Source organism: Gossypium arboreum, chromosome 12 (genome assembly GCF_025698485.1).
Source record: "Gossypium arboreum isolate Shixiya-1 chromosome 12, ASM2569848v2, whole genome shotgun sequence".
In the NCBI taxonomy this organism is placed as follows: Eukaryota; Viridiplantae; Streptophyta; class Magnoliopsida; order Malvales; family Malvaceae; genus Gossypium; species Gossypium arboreum.
In genome coordinates, this window is record NC_069081.1 from 76,665,725 (window position 1) to 76,672,966 (window position 7,242).

Consider the following 7,242-nt stretch of genomic DNA (forward strand, 5'->3'; position numbering starts at 1 on the left):
TTGTTCTTAATTATGTGTTCTTAATTCTTGTTTTGATATCCCAGGATACTGATTCAAGATAAGCACTTATTCAGAGGAGGAATAGACCCTGTTTAAGAGTACATTTTCCATAATTAAGCAGAGTTGATTACGCGCCTAGACATAGGGTGACAAGATTTTTTTGAATTAGGGTGAAACCTAATAAGGGAATCCATAGATCGAGTTACTGCAACCCTAAAGTGTTAATTAGAGAAAAGTATCAGTTATTCAATCTAGGGATTAGACGTTATTAGTCTTGAATAGGGATAATAACAAAACTTAGGGATCTCTATGGAACAAGTTAAATGAATAAATCGTCCGATTCGGAGCCAGAATAACAAGTATAGTCTAGGTGGATTTTTCCTTAGGTATTGTCTTCATTCAATCGATTTTTCCAAAAGCAATTCCCCAATTCCATTCTCTGTGCGTTCTTAGTTTAGATAATTAGTTGGTTAAAACAAAAACCTCTTTATTCTTAGGCTAGATAATAAAAAGACAGTCATTACTAGTACTTTTAGTTCCTTTGGGTTTGACAATCCGATCTTGCTAAAACTATACTATTGCTCGATAGGTACACTTGCCTACATCGCGATAATAGTTAGTTCAAGAACGAGTAATTATAATTATTTAAAAGCTATCACGAAATCACGCGATCAAGTTTTTGGCGCCGTTGCCAGGGAACTGAAATATTAGGAACAATCAATTTTTATTACTTTAGCCATTTATTTTTCATGCACTTTAATTTATTATTATTATTTATTAATTTACTTTTTCCTTCTCTTGGTAGTTTTTTATAGTTTATGACTAGAAGAAATCTGTCAGGACCATTACTTTTTGATGAAGAAATCTATCATACAGTTCATAGAAATCAAAGAGAAATAAGGCGAAGCTTAAGATACACAGAGAACGAGCAAGAATACGATACTCAACCCCCAACCGAAGAGATGGCTGAAAACTAAGGCAATCAGCTACCTCCTACAATTGCGATTAATCAAAATCCTGCTCCAAGCACTATGTATGATTATGCTAAACCTTCTTTAACAGGAACTGAATCAAGCATAGTTAGATCTGCTGTAGCTACAAATACTTTTGAATTAAAACCTAACACTATTCAAATGATACAGCAATTTGTTCAGTTTGATGGTTTGCAGGTTGAGGATCCCAACGCTCATTTAGCCAACTTCTTAGAACTATACGATACATTTAAAATTAATGGTGTCTCTGATAATTCCATTCGTCTTTGGTTATTCCCTTCATTGAGGAACAAAGCTAAACAGTGGTTGAACTCGTTACCACCAGGGTCAATTACTACTTGGGAACAAATGACTGAAATTTTTTTACTAAAATATTTTCCGCCGGCTAAAACGGCTAAATTACGTAATGATATCTCTTCTCTTGTGCAGACGGATTTAGAAACACTCTACGATGCATGGGAGAGATACAAGGACCTTTTGAGAAGGTGCCCCCACAATGGGTTATCGCTTTGGCTACATGTTCAAACGTTCCATAATGGCCTGAATCCTTCAACTCGACAATGGTTGACGCAGCTGGAACCATCAATAATAAAACACCTGAAGATGCCTATGAGTTTATAGAGGAGATGTCACTGAATAATTATTAGTGGCAAGTCATGAGGACAAAGCCAACAAAAACAGACGGCGTTTATAGCATCAATTCGGTCACCATGCTCTCTAATCAGGTAGAACTCTTAAATAAAAAGATTGATGGTTTTCTTAGTTCTTCACAGGTTCACCCAGTAATGCAGTGCGAAGCAAGTGGAGGTGGAACAAGCCATTTGGAATACCAACCTTATGGCTACAACATGGATAACGAGCAATTAAACTACATAGGTAATAATCCTCGACCTCAAAATAATCCATATAGTAACACTTACAATGTAGGTTGGAGTAGCCACCCCAATTTCTCGTGGAGTGGTCAAGGAAATCAAAGACCACAACCACCTCCAGGCTACCAACAACCACCCTACCAACAGGAAAAGAAGTTGAACCTTGAAGACATGCTCTCAAAGTTTATATCGATGTCAGAAACTCATTTCCAGAACATCGAGACAGCACTTAAAAATCAACAAGCATCGATCCAAGGGCTCGAAACTCAGATAAGCCAGCTTTCCACACTAATTTTAGAATGACCACAAGGTAGCTTGCCAAGTACTGAACCCAACCCAAGGGAACAGCTCAACGCAATTAATATTCAACATGAAGAAGGAGTTGTTGAGCCTGAACCAGAACCCAGCAAGAAACTGTGGTAAGCAAAGGTCAAGGTGAGGTAGATAACAATAAAAACAAAATGGTGAATGTCGAATATAAACATCGTGTGCCATACCCTAACGCAACAAGGAAAGACCACTCAGATGAACAATTTGGTAAATTCCTTAAACTCTTAAAAAAATTACATATTAACTTACTGTTTATTGAAGCCCTATCACAGATGCCACACGCAATGAAATTTTTAAAGGAACTTTTAGCAAATAAGCGGAAGTTGGACGAGGGGTTGCACGTGGAGCTAAATGCAGTTTGCTCAGCTATTCTCTAAAATAGACTACCGAACAAACTAAAAGATCCAGGGAGTTTTACAATTCCTTGCGTAATTGGTAGTTTAGATGTTAATAATACATTAGTTGATTTAGGGGCTAGTATTAACGTCATGCCCTACAAAATGTTTAAGAAATTAAGTCTCGAGAAACCCAAACAAACTAGGATGAGCATTCAATTAGCAGATAAAACTATAAGGTTCCCTAGGGGTATTATTGAAGATGTACTAGTTAAAATCGATAAATTTATATTTCTCGTTGACTTTATTGTTCTAGATATAGAGGAGGATAGCAACACTCCTTTAATTCTGGGAAGGCCTTTTTTAGCAACTGCTAAAATGATTATTGATGTTGGCACAGGTGAACTCACACTCCGTGTGGGATATGAAACAATCACCCTTCAAGCTCGCAATTCTGCCAACACATCGGGAATTGAAAGTGATCGTTTAACCCATTCTCCTAGAACTGACAATATGGTACAACCTACTTTATAGGAAATCAGTTTGAAGGAAGCACACATGTAACACCCCTAACTCGTGGCCGACGCCGGTGTCGGACACGAGGGGTTAACGGCCAAATCCTCTCGAGATACCAACAAATTTGACATTTCCAGTCAGGCTGGAAAACTGCATCACCGTCGCCTTAAAAATCATATCTCGAGTTTCAAAACTCGGAAACTGGTTTCGTAAATTTTCCTTGAATTTAGACTCATATAACCATCCATGGATTTATTTTTAGAATTTTTGGTTGGGCCAATTGGTACAGTTTATTAGTTAAAGTCACCCATGTTACAGGGATCAACTGCTCTGACCTTCACGCGTTACAACTTGAATATCTATCTGTACAGGGCTTTAATACTGGTGTCGTTTGTTTCTAATGAAACTAGACTCAAAATGGAATCTGTAAATATAAGGTATGACTCCTAATTCTTTCTGGATAATTTATGGTAAATTTTCAAAGTCACGACAGGGGACCCAGAAACCGTTCTGGCCCTGTCTCACGAGAACTTTAATATTTCTCAGTATACTGCTCATATGGTCGTTTCGTTTCGTCCATATAAAAATAGATTCATCAAGGTTCAGTTCCATAATTTACTCACTATTTAATTCAACTTCTACTATTTTTAGTGATTTTTCAATCTCATCTCACTGCTGCTGTCCGCAACAGTTACTGCAGTAGACTATGCCAATTTCATGAATTTTTTTCCTTGGCCTTAATCATCCATCATACATGACACAAATTATGGCCACCTTATCAAAATTTGAGTTTCTAAGACTCGTGGCTATAGGTTCTAGCATCCCACTCGACGACCACATGGGCCATTTTCGCATGGCTTAAAGTTTACAACCCACAATTCGACAAAATATAATAGCCTATACATGCCAAATGTTCTACAACAACAAAAACAATACCACAAGATTTCAGCCGTTGTGATGACTTCAGCGACGGTCCCGATCACGCAAACAATACGAGTCCGAGAGACCTAAAATGGGTGACAAGAAAAACACCGAGTGAGTTTACAACTCAGTAAGTCATAAGCATTCATCAATCCACTGATAAAGTTACTACTACATGTACAACAAATGAGGCTAGGTACTCGTCCATATCGAATCTATACCATAATACCTCGGACCTTTCAGTCCAATCTCATACCAATACATACATCCACATTTCATATCCTACACAACAAGATAATCAAGCATTTTACACATTAACTCATTTTCCAGCACAACCATACACATTTCAATCATCACATAGATTTAAGGCTTACCAATTTCAATCCCCAAGCATGAACGAATTCTCTATTCGTCATGAGCTCGAGGTACTTACCCGATCCGCTGTCCATACTCAATTCAATGGAGACACACCCTCCATATATATAGAGTACGCACACACAGTGCTTACTACTCGATTTCGCACACTTAGTGCCACGTAATTTAAGCTCGCACACACGATTGCCATACCCTCCGAGCTCGCACACCCAAAGTCTTAGTATTTTCCAGCTTGCACACTTAGTGCCAAATATTTCCAGCACGCACACTTGGTGCCATATATTTCCAGCACGCACACTTAGTGCCAATCTCGTCACCATACACCCGTATTGCCCGCACACATAGTGCCGAAAGCAAACTTTCTACACATTCCACTATTTCTTTTACATTCAACAATTATCCTCATTCCATACACATACAATTTCATTTATACATATATATATAGCATTCCATTAAACACAATTGCATAGATTTTCCAATCATTTAAGCAATATCAAATATATGCGCTTAATGACTTACCTCGAGATGTTGTCGAACGTCTTCAACGGCTATTCAATTACTTTTTCCTTTCCTTTATCGGATCTAGTTCCCCTTTGCTCTTGAGCTTAATATTAACAAATAAATTGATTTAATCATTTTGAATATCAAAGGGGAAATTCAAGGTACTTAGCCCTTATATATTAGGCATTAGAGTCATATATGTATGCAATCATGAATCAAATTCCACATATTAGCCAATATTCTCCTTTAGTCGATTTTTCTAAGTCAAGATTAAGTCACCAATATGCTCACTTATAGCCGAATACACGAAATCACCCATCTATGTATTCAATCATGTGGCGAATGTGCATGTTCCAATATAACACCATTTCCATTTCGTTTAACACTTAACATTTACCACATATCAATTTAGAGACTCTACTAACCCATCATACATCCGCAATAGTCTATAGCTCTCTCGGCCACTCCTTTCACAACATAATAAAACTTAATTTCAAAATCATTAGTGAGCATTTTATTTAGGCATGTACATCTACAACCGAATTCATCATATAAACATCTTTGAATTCACTCAACCATTCTCAATACAACACATTGCCCATTAGCAATTAGTTCATCAAACCAACATTTGACCCTATTTCCTTTAACACCATTGCATTCGCAATGACCACATCATTTAACCAACTAAATAATAAACCACAACATTTGAATTCATCTTATTCTTCTCCCATTTGACCGAATGAATATCAAATGCAACTCAACTAACAACAACATTTTTTTTCTTTCTAAAATGTATATACACTCTTCTGACCGCTTCTAATTTGTACCTTTAGACCATGAATCCTACTCATCCAAGCATCAATTAAGCTACTTAACAAGTAATTAACATCCCAAAGAAACTTATCAAAATGACACTAATTTAGCACTTGCGAATGGATATTGAGCTATGGACTCATGAAATTAAACCATAAGTCAAATAAGCTATGTACTTATCCATTTAGTCTCATAGTCAATTAAAAAGAAAAATCACCATGCATACCTTAAACTAGGATAGCCATGGCCGAATACCTTGGTTTCTCCTCTTCAAATTTCAACTTTTTTTTTTTCTTCTTTAGGAATTGGCTAAGCTAGGAAGAAGATGAACCAAACTTTTCTTTGTTTTCTTTGCTCAATTCACGGCAATGGGGAAAAGATGAGCATTCTTTTTTTTTTTTTTTCTTTTCTTTACTAACCTTATTTTATCTCCAATGACCCATTCCTTATTATAAAAATCTAATTAAACATATATATTGCCCATCAATATCCTATCTTGGCCGGCCACCATAAATAAATTGGGCAATTTGACATGCAAGTCCACCTTTGTGTTAACATGCACTAATAAGCCATTTAAAAATAGCCTATCATATTTCACCATGTCTCACATTGATCCCTATTTAATAATTTCTCATACAATTGGTAAAATTAGAGAATGAAACTTCCACATGTGCATGTACACACACAATAAGCATAGAATATAACAATTAATTATTTTTATGACTCGGTTTTGTGGTCCCGAAACCACTTTCCGACTAGGGTCAATTTTGGGCTGTCACAACTCTCCCCCACTTAAGGAATTTTCGTCCCCGAAAATCTTACCGGTAAATAGGCTCGGGTATCGCTCTTTCATAGAGTCCTCGAGTTCCCAAGTGGCTTCTTCAATTCCGTGTTTATGCCACAACACCTTCACTAACGGGATTTTCTTATTGCGCAACTCTTTTACTTCACGCATCATAATGCGAACCGGTTCCTCTTCATAGCTCAAATTAGGCTGAATCTCAATCTCAGATGGAGCAATTACATGCGATGGATTAGACCTATATCGTCGAAGCATCGAGACATGAAAAACATTGTGAATCTTTTCGAGCTCAGGGGGCAAAATCAAACGATACGCGACTGGACCGACTCGTTCGGATATCTCATATGGCCCGATGAACCTCGGGCTCAATTTGCCCTTGCGGCCAAATCTAAGCACTTTCTTCCAGGGTGAGACTTTGAGAAATACCTTGTCTCCAACCTGATATTCAATATCTTTTCTTTTCAAATCTGCATACGACTTTTGGCGATCCGAAGTAGCTTTCAAGCTTTCACGAATTACTCGAACTTTTTGCTCGGCATCCTTAACCAAATCAACCCCGAAGATTTTTCCTTCACTAAGTTCAGTCCAGAATAATGGGGTACGGCATTTACGACCGTATAAAGCCTCGTAAGGCGCCATCTTGATACTTGATTGAAAGCTATTGTTGTAAGCGAATTCAACCAAAGGTAAATACTGTTCCCATGCACCACTAAACTCAAGGATGCAACATCTCAACATATCCTCGAGTATTTGAATTATCCGTTCGGATTGACCATCGGTTTGGG

General features: G+C 37.4%; 1 non-coding gene across 1 annotated transcript; it reads right to left on the reverse strand.

The window, feature by feature from the left end:
• Window positions 1-1,388: 1,388 nt before the first annotated feature.
• LOC128285869 (small nucleolar RNA R71) lies at window positions 1,389-1,495 on the reverse strand. Its single transcript, XR_008276416.1, has one exon. It is a non-coding gene; the product is annotated as a small nucleolar RNA R71 (small nucleolar RNA).
• Between the last annotated feature and the right edge of the window lie 5,747 nt (window positions 1,496-7,242).